Source organism: Salvelinus fontinalis, chromosome 34 (assembly GCF_029448725.1).
Source record: "Salvelinus fontinalis isolate EN_2023a chromosome 34, ASM2944872v1, whole genome shotgun sequence".
Taxonomy (NCBI): Eukaryota; Metazoa; Chordata; class Actinopteri; order Salmoniformes; family Salmonidae; genus Salvelinus; species Salvelinus fontinalis.
In genome coordinates, this window is record NC_074698.1 from 24,587,135 (window position 1) to 24,600,014 (window position 12,880).

General features: G+C 42.1%; 1 protein-coding gene across 1 annotated transcript in view; it reads right to left on the reverse strand.

Moving 5' to 3' along the window:
• Positions 1–12,880, reverse strand: part of spop (speckle type BTB/POZ protein) — a 124,288-nt gene that overhangs the window by 87,513 nt on the left and 23,895 nt on the right. The gene's annotated exons all lie outside the window — the stretch shown is intronic.

Consider the following 12,880-nt stretch of genomic DNA (forward strand, 5'->3'; position numbering starts at 1 on the left):
GTATGGGCTTCAGGCAGAAGTCTTCATGCTTTTTGATGCATTTCAGAACTACAGTTTCCTCTGCTTGGAGCAACAGTAAAGTGGGAAGGGCAGTACGGATTTCTTCTCTTACGTCTGCAAGCAGAGTCTGAACATCAGACAGGATGGCATTGTCTCCCTCAATCCGTGCAATGGCTACTGCTATAGGTTTCAGGAGTTTCAGGCTGCTTACCACACTCTCCCAAAATACATAATCCAGGAGGATCCTCTTGATGGGGCTGTCCATATCGGCAGACTGTGATATGGCCATTTCTTGGAGAGACTCCTTCCCCTCCAGGAGACTGTCAAACATGATGACAACACCACCCCAACGGGTGTTGCTGGGCAGCTTCAATGTGCTGCTCTTATTCTTCTCACTTTGCTGCTATAACTTGATGACCCTTCACATACCTAACCATTTCCTTGGCTCTCTTGTAGACTGTATCCATTGTTTTCAGTGCCATGATGTCCTCGAAGAGCAGATTCAATGCATGAGCAGCACAACCAATGGGTGTGATGTGATGGTAGGACTCCTCCACTTTAGACCAAGCTGCCTTCATGTTAGCAGCATTATTTGTCACCAGCGCAAATACCTTCTGTGGTCCAAGGTCATTGATGACTACCTTCAGCTCATCTGCAATAAAGAGACCGGTATGTCTGTTGTCCCTTATGTCTGTGCTCTTGTAGAATACTGGTTGAGGGTGAAGATGATGTAGTTAATTATTCCTTTCCCACAAACATTCAGCCACCCATCAGAGATGATTGCAATACAGTCTGCTTTCTCTATGATTTGCTTGACCTTCACTTGAACTCTGTTGAACTCTGCATCCAGAGTAGATAAAGCATGTCTGGTTGGAGGGGTGTATGCTGGGCAAAGAACATTCAGAAATCTCTTCCAATTCACATTGCCTGTGAGCATCAGTGGTGAACCAGTTGCATACACCGCTCGAGCAAGACATTCATCGACATTTCTCTGACTACGTTCCTCCATTGAGTCAAAACAACATCTGATTCCAGGAGGACCATGAGCTGTTGCTATCAATAAGGAGTCTGATTCATCATTTTCACCTTGAATAGAAGTAGAGAAACGTTTGTCAGAGGTTGCTTGTTGTAAGCGCTGAGGGAACTTTATGCACTTGGCCAGATGATTCTGCGTCTTTGTTGCATTCTTCACACATGATTTGGCATAGTATTTGCAAATGTACAAATCAAATGTATTTATATAGCCCTTTACATCAGCTGATATATCAAAGTGCTGTACAGAAACCCAGCCTAAAACCCCAAACAGCAAGCAATGCATGTGTAGAAGCAAGGTGGCTAGGAAAAACTCCCTAGAAAGGCCAAAAACACAGATTTTCCTTCTACATTAGCTGCAGTGAAATGTCTCCACACATCAGATTGTGCCCATGGCATTTTCCTGTAAAGATTAGGAAACAAAAAAAACAACAAATACAATTCCAAATACAGATAAATAGTTAATCAGTTAGATTAACCAACTCCTTTGTAAGATAAATGTTTATGGAAACAGGTGCATTAACCTGTTTGGGCTCAAGGGGCAGTATTGAGTAGCCAGATAAAAGGTGCCCATTTCAAAAAGGCCTCGTACTCAATTCTTGCTCGTACAATATGCATATTATTATTACTATTGGATAGAAAACACTCTCTAGTTTCTAAAACCGTTTGAATTATATCTGTGGGTGAAACAGAACTGGACTTAGAGCAATTTTCCTATGTGTATGTCAGAATGCAGAATTTTGCTGGCTGATCTGAGACCTGTGTATTAATTTGCCTGTCCTCTATTGGTTGAGATGCACTGCATACGCCTTCCACTTGGTGTCAGCGAATAGGGAGAGTTGAAATGGAGTTTCTTCATTGTTCTGTTGAAAAATGTCAAATGCATAAGACGCCATTTCCTGCAGTGTAGCCTTGCGTTATCGCAGCCTGTATTGCGCAGTAAGGTTAATTTAAAAAATGTAATTCAGCGATTGCATTAAGAACTAATTTGTCTTTCAATTGCTGTCCAACCTGTATTTTTTTAGTCAAGTTTATGAATAGTTTTCGATTAGAATAGGTGCCTCTCCAAGATGGCGCCGGACAGATTGCTTGACGTTATGGACACTATTCTCATTGTATAAGCACGATTTGTGCCGCTAAATATGCACATTTTCGAACAAACTCTATATGCATTGTGTAATATGATGTTACAGGACTGTCATCTGAAGAATTCTGAGAAGGTTAGTGAAAAAATTAATATACACTGCTCAAAAAAATAAAGGGAACACTTAAACAACACAATGTAACTCCAAGTCAATCACACTTCTGTGAAATCAAACTGTCCACTTAGGAAGCAACACTGATTGACAATAAATTTCACATGCTGTTGTGCAAATGGAATAGACAAAAGGTGGAAATTATAGGCAATTAGCAAGACACCCCCAAAAAAGGAGTGATTCTGCAGGTGGTGACCACAGACCACTTCTCAGTTCCTATGCTTCCTGGCTGATGTTTTGGTCACTTTTGAATGCTGGCGGTGCTCTCACTCTAGTGGTTGCATGAGACGGAGTAATATATGCATATTATTATTAGCATTGGATAGAAAACACTCTGAAGTTTCTAAAACTGTTTGAATCATGTCTGTGAGAATAACAGAACTTATGTAGCAGGCAAAACCCTGAGGACAAACCATTCAGAATTTGTATTTTTTTGACGTCACTGTCTTTTCAATGAAGTTTCTTAGAGACACCAGATTTCTAATGGACTTGCTTGCAGTTCCTACCGCTTCCACTGGATGTCACCAGTCCTTGGAAATCGGTTGAGGTTATTCCTTTGTGTAGTGAAGAAGTAGGGCTATCGTAAATGAGGGTCACATGAAGTACATTTTTGGAGAGAGTCACGTTATGAAAAAAGTTGCGTCAGTTTGGTTTCTTTTTGTATTGAACACAGATCATCCCGTCATCAAATTGATCGATTATTAACGTTTAAAAATACCTAATGTTGTATGACAAAAGTAGTTTGAAATGTTTTGGTAAAGTTTACATGTAACTTTTGATATATTTTGTAGTGACTTGGCGAATGTTGGAAGCTGTGTTTTTCTGGATGAAACGGTCCAAATAAATTGACATTTTGGATATATATCGACGGAATTAATCGAACAAAAGGACCATTTGTGATGTTTATGGGACATATTGGAGTGCCAACAAAAGAATTTCGTCAAAGGTAAAGCATGATTTATATTTTATTTCTGCGTTTTGTGTCGTGCTTGTAGTGTTGAAATATGCTACTCTGTTTGTTTACTGATGTGCTATCATCATAATAGCATCTTATGCTTTCGCCGAAAAGCTTTTTTGAAATCTGACATGTTGGCTGGATTCACAACGAGTGTAGCTTTAATTTGGTATCTTACATGTGTGATTTAATGAAAGTTAGATTTTTATATCATGTTATTTGAATATGGAGCGCTCTATTTTCCCTGGCTATTGGCCGGTGGGACGTTTGCGTCCCACCTGCCCCAGAGAAGTTAAAGTTCAATTTGTAACTAAAATCGTTTTTTATTTCTATTGTAAGGATTTACTCATTTGCAATTATGTCTACTTATGATAAGGTAAAAGGTTTATGTTTCTGTCTCCATATGATATGGTAAATATATCCAATGCAAAAAACATCTACATTTAAATGGTATTAATATCAATTCCCATGGAAAGTTGCCACCTCTGAATATTCCCCAAAATGTGTTATCAGTATAGTTTTTTTTGACAATGAATATGATATTGGATGTCATATCGGTACATCCCTAATGTCTAGTAATACACACACTAGCACTTCTAGTTCCTGCAGAGACTCCTACATAACTGAACAGGAGATAGACTTCATCAGGTTGTATGGTCCCTTTAAGATATGTACTCGTATCTTAAATTATATCATTATTATATCATTTACAGACATGTACAAAGACAATAGCTGAGAGATGTGAGACACTTCAAGCTCTTCTGGTTTGTAAGACAAAGTACTGATTCAGAGCATTAATCTAAAACAAATAGGCCCAACTTGAGCCCATGAAGAAAGCCAATCCAACCTGAATCACAACGCGAAGCCAAGTGCAATACCATTCTGACTAACAAAGTCTCTCTGTGACATGTTCTGAATAAAGAACACTCTTCCCCTGTCTTTAATCCAGACCCTGCCATAGCCCCTGGGTCTGACACTCAGAGAGAAGAGAGGTGGACTGAAGGAATCCTCTTATCACCCTCAGGTTTACACAAGCCAGTCACAAATGTCAATCCGATGCAAAATATAGAGGCAAAATGCAAGCACGGAATGTGAGAGGCAGTGCTATTCTCAGAGGTGTGTGTCTCAGGGGGACAGAGGCTTGATCAATAGCTCACCTGCAATGAATATGTGAGTGTTCTTATTGACTGGACAAGCAGATGTGTATTCAAAACCTGACAACAGAAGCATGAGTCCGGTCGATATTTTTTGGGTCCAAAATCACTAATGCCTCCTGGTTCAAACACCATTTTAACAGGCAAAATGGGGATTAAGAGAATCTTAGGTCTGACAATATGCTGTGATTGTGTCAGACTGTGTACAAAATAATGAGTCAACTGTGTGAGGTGAAGAGGGTGCGTCTCCGTGGTCCTGTGGTGGGCAGAGCCTTCCTGGTTGGTCTGTACAGTGAAAGTCATCTGGCTAAACCAGCCTTCAGACCTACATAACAGCGGAACAGCTACTTAGATCTACTACCTCTGAATCGGAGACTAAAATCCCCTTGGCTCACTGCAAAAGCTATCCTCCTTGCCCTGTCTATGACTTATGATCATTTACTCTGTGCTTTCTCATCTCGATCTCTTCTGGCCATCCCTCCTTCACCCCCTCTTCTCCTTTCTCTGACCTGTACTCATTCTCTATGCATCCGTCTCCCGCCTTGCTTCTTCTCTTCCCCTCCCTTCCTGACTGATAGGCATTGGTCAGCGGTGTGGTAATGAGTTGGTACTCCAGGAAATGAGGGTTGACCTGCAGTGTGTGATCCTGTAATCAGGTTGGGTAAACGCTGGGGCCTCGCCCTGCCACCCTCCTTGCCTCTGCACTCCCTGCCCCGGCCTGTCTGTCTGTCTGTCTGTCCACCAGTGAGCCTTATCGTTTAGTCAGGTTGGAGAGGGGAGGGGAGATGAGATGACAACACAGACACCCACTGCCATCCATCCTGTCAAGACTCCATGGCAGAGCAAACCTACATCTCCTCAGCTTGAGAGAGCAGGGATTGGATGGTGAGGAGGGGAGGAGAGGAGGATGGAGCTGAGAGAGACAGGAGAGTAGCGGGGGGAAACAAAAGTGTAAGAAGAAAACAAATGGAAAGCAGAAAAAGCAAAGTGAGAGGAAGAATGGGAGATGAGAGGCAGGATGAAAGATGGGTCGATGTACTACAGGCTGATGAAAAAGAGAGAAGGGGAGCAGCAGACAAGGAGAGGATAGAAACAAAACGAGAAAGGATTGAAGACAAATTAAGCAGAGGGCGGAAAGGGACGGGAGAGATGGGGATAGACATTAAAAGACGTCAGCCATGATACGGGGAAAAAGAAAGAGAAAAAAGGACTGTTCCTCACAGGTTCACCGCTGCTGAAACCCCCTAAGACTTGAAAAAGAGGAATATTTAGAGAGCGGCAGCTGGCCAGGGGGTCACATCAAGCGCTTGACCATGTTTAAAAAGAGCCACTAAGAGTGAATAACTGTCATAATTATGAGCACAACTGGGCCAGTCTGCTGCTGCACACACAGTGGAGGATCTGGGTTATTCACACACACACAGGGCCATAAAGGAGTAATATGCCTAGGGTAACTCAAAGGTCGCCTACGATACTCGCATCCTGTCCAGGGGGTTTACACCATCAGCCAATCCGGTGGCTACTTAATACTAGGGCTGGGAATTGCCAGGAATCTCACGATACGATATTATCACGATACTTAGGTGCCAATACAATACGTGTTACGATTCTGTATGTATTGCAAATCGATGTTCCAAGCATATTGCTCACCATTTGATCTGCTGCAGAGGCACAACAGAGAGTCATGAGAAAATGCATTTTAATCAATCTATTTAAAAAGAAGTTGGAGAACAATAATATGAAGGAAAAATACTGTAGTTTTGGTGTAGTAATTGGTACAGCCAATTAGCGCAAAAATAACATTGCGATATTGTCAAAACAATACGATATGGCCTCCCGAGTGACGCAGTGGTCTAAAGCGCCACTACACCCTCCAGTTCGATCCCAGGTTGTGTCACAGCTGGCCGTGACCGGGAGCCCCATGGGGTGGCGCATAATTGGCCCAGCGTCGTCCGGGTTAGGGGAGGGTTTGGCCGGGGGATTTCCTTGGTTCATCATGCTCAGCGACTCCTTGTGGCCGACCGGGCGCCTGCAAGCTGATCTCAGTTGTCAGTTGGACAGTCTTTCCTCCAACACATTGGCGCAGCTAGCTTCTGGGTTAAGTGAGCACTGTGTTAAGAAGCAGTGAAGCAGAGCAGCGCGGCAGGTCATGTTTGTTTCGGGGGCCATAACTCCCACAGAACTACTTGACCTCTTACTCCCCTCTCTCTCTAGATGAAATCCTGCGACTAATGAAGGCCGGCTACCCAACAACCTGTCTACTTGACCCCATCACCTCCTCCAGACCATCTCTACAGACCTTCTCCCATTCCTCACTTGCCTCAACTCCACCCTGACCACTGGCTGCGTCCACTCTGACTTCAAGTTTGCCTCTCCTTAAGAAACCAACACTTCATCCCTCTGACGTCAACAACTACAGACCGGTATCCCTTTTCTTCTTTCCAAAACACTTGAGCGTGCTGTAACTCTTGTTATCACTCTCAGAACAATCTTGTTGATCTTAACCAGTTACGCTTCAAGTCGTGTCACTCATCAGAGACTGTTTTCCACTCTGCCAAAGCTGACTCGATGTCTGCACCACGTACTTTCACTACTGGTGTCCCCCAGGGCTCAGTTGTAGGCCCGCTCCTCTATACACTAAGTCATTCTGCTCTGTCATATCCTTTCATGGTCTTCCTATCATTGCTATGCAGATGACACTACTTTTTCTCCTTCCCCCCCTTCTGACAGCCAGGTGGAGACACGCATCTGAGTGCCTGGCATATCTCAGCTTGGATGTCGGCCCACCACGTCAAGCTCAACAAAACACAGCTGCTCTTCCTCCCAGGGAAGGCCTGCCCGCTCCAAGACTTCTCCATCACAGTTGACAACTCCAAGGTGCCCCCCTCCCAGAGTGCAAAGAACCTTGACGTGACCCTGCACAACACTGCCATTCTCTGCAAACATCAAAGCAGTTCACTCTCTTCAGAGTACAACCTTTCCGCACACAGGAAGCGGCGCAGGTCCTAATCCAGGCACGTCTAAACTACTGCAACTCTTTTGGCTGGGCTACCAGCTTCTGCCATCAAACTCCTGCAACTTGGTGGAACAAATTTCCCCCTAAAGTCAGGGCAGTGGAGTCTCTGCCCATCTTTCAAAAACATCTGGAAGAAATGTGTTGAGGGAAATGTACTTGATACAATTGTGATGTATTGTCTCACCTAACTATCTTAAGATGAATGTACTAATTGTAATTCGCTCTGGATATGAGCTTCTGCTAAATGACTAGAATGGTAAACTTAGAATGAACAGTATGTGCTCACAGACCTAGACACACATTATGGTTACATATGGTTCTTATGCACAGCTCATTTGTGTATGCAAATAAGCATCTTGACAGGAACTGTAGTACAAATCTGTTTATTTGTGAAAACTGGAACTAAGAGGGTAAATCAATTGGAATCTCTTTTTGACAGCACCCCTTTTGATTTGAAGCAAACTTGACATCCATATTGTCCCATTGTATAAGTGCTCAGAAAGTGACTTTTTGGACCCGAATGCCAAAAGATTCAAGAGATAAAAAGGTACCAGACTTCCATGTCTTCATCACCGCAAAAGATAAACGGTTGAGATTGATATCACTTACAAACAGGATTATCAAACTACTCAATTTGTTGTCATTTTAATTTGATTTTTTACCTTAAACTTTAATTATCTAAAAATGCGTAAACTACTGTTTTTTTTAGATTCCCATAGGTTGTAGCTTAGAGCCTTGTGTTGTGCTCACCATCGGTTGAGACAACATGTTCTTGAATACAGGGTGGGTGTCATGTTTTGGTAACTAAATGTACTTAAATGGGAATAAAATTGACATTTCCACTTTCAAATGGTACCACAAAGATGGTGTGAGGGAGAACGTTGCCTTGAATGGGAATATCTGTTTGTTTTAATTATACTGTTTATACTCCATAGGAAGCCATAGAAATATAGACAATAGTATAGACATGACCATTTAACCTGTTGAGGATGGGGGCGCTGTTGTGACTATTTATGCTAATCGTGTAATTTTTGAAACGGCTTCCCACAAAATCCTTGATCGTACAATATGCATATTATTATTATTATTGGATAGAAAACAGTCTATAGTTTCTATAGGAGTTGAAATTTTGTCTCTAAGTGGAACAGAGCCCATTCTACAGCAATTTCCCTGACATGGAGTCAGATTTCAGAAATTTTGGCCCCTGATCTGGAGTCAGTTAAAAGGGCACTGTTATTGCTATGAGTATACGGACACTGCTTACGTCTTCCCCTGGATGCCTTTACGTGATGACGATTTGAATGGGGTCGATTGCGCGTTCACAGGCACTACAAATTAAAAAACCCTGAGGCTAGTCACTCTTTTCTTGGTGCGTCATGCGCCTAGAGGACACCGACCCGCACCTGTTCCAAGCATTAGTGGAGGGAGTAATATTACTCGGGTCATGTTTCTACTCGTTATGGGAGTTAAAAACATCATAAGGTAGTTAATTTAAAGCGTTTTATAGCAATTTATATCCGTTTAGTGCGATTTTGGGACATTTATTTCTGAAACGCTGTGAATTGCTGGGCACGCTTCCAGTTCATCCCGAACGCAGTTGGCATTTCCACATGGCAAGAGGACAGCTTTCCACCAAAAGACGATTACTCCCAAGAAAGGATCCTTTGCCCAAGATACTGATGGAAGAACAGCTCAAAGTAGGACATTTTTATTATGATAAATCGTGTTTGTCGAAAAATGTTAGTGGCTTAGGACGCCATGTTTTTTGACGTAGCTTCGCTTGGCGCAAACTGTATTGAAAAGTAAGGATAAATTAAAAAATGTAATTCCGCGATTGTATTAAGAATTAAATTGTCTATCAATCCCTGTCCACCCTATATTTTTTAGTCACGTTTATGAGTATTTATGTATAAGAGTAGATCACTGTCTAAGTGGCGCAAGGACATTTTCTCACCAGCTTGGCTACATTTCACATTGTCTAACCATGATTTTGGTGGCTAAATATAAACATTTTCGATCAAACTCTATATGGATTGTGTAATATGATGTTACAGGAGTGTCATCTGAAGAATTCTGAGAAGGTTAGTGAAAAAATAAATATATTTTGGCGATGTTGACTTTTATCGCTCACTTTGGCTAGAATCAATGCTGGGCTGCTATGTGCTATGTGCTATGCTAATATAACGATTTATTGTGTTTTCGCTGTAAGACACTTAGAAAATCTGAAATATTGTCTGTATTCACAGGATCTGTGTCTTTCGATTAGTGTATGCTGTGTATTTTTACGAAATGTTTGATGATTAGTAAGTAGGTAAACACGTTGCTCAATGTAGTTTCTCTAGTCCATTTGTGACGGTGGGTGCAATTGTAACCTATGCCATCTACCTGAAATATGCACTTTTTTCTAACAAAACCTATCCCATACCATAAATATGTTATCAGACTGTCATCTGATGAGTTTTTTTCTTGGTTAGGGGCTATAAATATCTTAGTTTAGCCGAATTGGTGATAGCTACTGGTGTTGGTGGACAAATAAAAGATGGTGGATTATGCTAATGTGTTTTTAGGTAATAGATGTACATCTTTACATATTGTGTCTTCCCTGTAAAACATTTTAAAAATCGGACATGTTGGCTGGATTCACAAGATCTGTGTCTTTCATTAGCTGTATTGGACTTTAATGTGTGAAAGTTAAATATTTAAAAAAAAAAAAAAAAATTGAATTTCGCGGCTCTGCCTTTTCAGTGGGGGGGTGGGGGAGTGCCGCTAGCGGCACCCTCATCCTAGACAGGTTAAGTTGACATCTGATGGTGGGTGGACCGGCACCCATCTCTGTGGTAGTAATTAGAAGATACAATTTTAATTAAATTTACATTTCAATGGTATACCAGCTAAATTACAGTGGTCTGAAGGGATAGGTCCATTCTATGAATAATTGTTCTATGCTTGAAATGACACCCACCATTCAAGATCATGTTGTGTCAACAGATAGCGGGCACAACACAAAACCCGCAGAAGATGTGAAGTTGGGTCGAAGCTACAATATACGCCCATATCAACAACAAAAAATGAGTTTACGCATTTATGCTAATTGGTCAAAACATTTAATGAGAACACATTTTTTAGGAAGAAATTATCAAATAGTTTGACAACCCTGCTTGTGATGTCATTTAAACTCAACAGTTTATATTTTCCCAGTGATGAAGACGTGGATGTCTCATGGTATGGTATGCAAAGTGGATGAACTTTGAGCACCTTTATCTCCTGAATGTTTTGGCAATCAAGTCCAAAAAGTCACTTTCTGGCCCCTTCTTCCATGGGCAAACATCAATGGAAAGTTTTGCTTCAATCAAAAGGGATGCTGTCAAAAATGTATTGAATTCAAATGGATTAAACCAACATACAATTGTGTGTGCGTGAGTACTGCGTGTGTGGGAGTCAGATAATGGACTGATGAGTCCAAGCCTAATCTCTGGCCATGTTTACACAAACACACATTCAGATAAACACAGTCCCCCTGACCTCTTCACCTAGCTTCATCAACTCATCCATCTCCTAACCTCTCAAGCACCGTCTCTTTTGATCTACTTTTCACAATATCACACTACCTCCCTCTATCCCTCTCCTTCAAATTTCCCATTCTAAATCAATTTCCTCCCTCCCCTCTTTTTCTCTGCCCATTCACAATAGCAGCCTTTCCAGGAGGGCCATCAATCTTCTTCAAGGAGAGCCGAGCCAGAGAGCGCTAAGGCTACGGCAGATTACCATCTCTCCTTACTGATCACTGCTGCTGCTCACTGGACAGCACAAGGAGGGAGGCACAGGGAGGGAGATCGTGGTTGCAGCCCAAACCAAGAGAGAGCTACACCCACCAAATCTGCAAAAGGTATTTGCATCCTAATTCAGAGGTGTATACATTTAAAACGAAACTGAGAACTCCCTACCTGTCCAACCCACACCTGTCTGCCTGTCCCCTGAGAGGACTCAGAGCCTAAGGAGAGAGCATTTAGCTAGGTTTTCTATAGATAGATAAGACCCACTTCTAGTCTTTAGTCTATATGTAATGACAGGGTAGAGGTAATAGCCCAGTGATTGTGGGTATCCATAACCAGCCTACAAGGGTTGGCTTCCACTTACAGCCTGTGAGATACAGTAGTTAGAGGGAGAGTAGAGGACAAGTGAGGGGCAGATAAGATAGAGGTGGAAGAGAGGGGAGTATTATGCGTTAGGTAGAGGCTGGGAGGCAGGGGGGCAATGAAGCAGCTGATGTTTATTCACTTGTCAAAACGCTACAGGCAAAGACATACGAGGTGTGCCTTACGGAGACTTCAGGGCAGAACAGAGAGGGTTAGGGGGGTGTGTGTGTAGTTAAGGGGAGGTATTATGGTGTTAGTGTGGGGGGTGTTAGATATTTATTTACAGGCCAGGATTAGGGGGATGAGGAAGAGAAGAGACGTGACCTTGCAGCCAAGAGTTTTTTTTTTTTTTTTACGAGACGCCTCACAATAATCCACACACCTACCCACACACACGCCTGTGCCACCACCAAGGCCAGTACTCTACTCTAGAGAGGCTGGTGGAGAGGGGGGAGAGGAGGGGGTGAGGACTGAGCGACAAGGGCTCAGATCTTATATATCTCCATGCTGTCTTCGGTAACTCCCTGCAAGTTCAAAATCTAACTGGAATAATAGGAATCACTCATATCATTCTGCAGTGTAAGGTCCTTGTTTCTCCTTCGAAAAGCAGGGCCATCTCAGCTTGGATAAGAACCTAAGCACCAGGATAGCTTTATACAGTTATCCTATAACTTAATGCAATGTCTCTTCCTCCTCACTGAGGTTAAGGCTTTACACAGTTATCCTATAACTTAATGCAATGCCTCTTCCTCCTCACTTTACACAGTTATCCTATAACTTAATGCAATGCCTCTTCCTCCTCACTGAGGTTAAAGCTTTACACAGTTATCCTATAACTTAATGCAATGCCTCTTCCTCCTCACTTTACACAGTTATCCTATAACTTAATGCAATGCCTCTTCCTCCTCACTGAGGTTAAAGCTTTACACAGTTATCCTATAACTTAATGCAATGCCTCTTCCTCCTCACTTTATACAGTTATACTATAACTTAATGCAATGCCTCTTCCTCCTCACTTTATACAGTTATACTATAACTTAATGCAATGCCTCTTCCTCCTCACTTTATACAGTTATACTATAACTTAATGCAATGCCTCTTCCTCCTCACTGAGGTTAAGGCTTCACACAGTTATCCTATAACTTAATGCAATGCCTCTTCCTCCTCACTGAGGTTAAGGCTTTATACAGTTATCCTATAACTTAATGCAATGCCTCTTCCTCCTCACTGAGGTTAAGGCTTTATACAGTTATCCTATAACTTAATGCAATGCCTCTACTTCCTCACTGAGGTTAAGGCTTTACACAGTTATCCTATAACTTAATGCAATG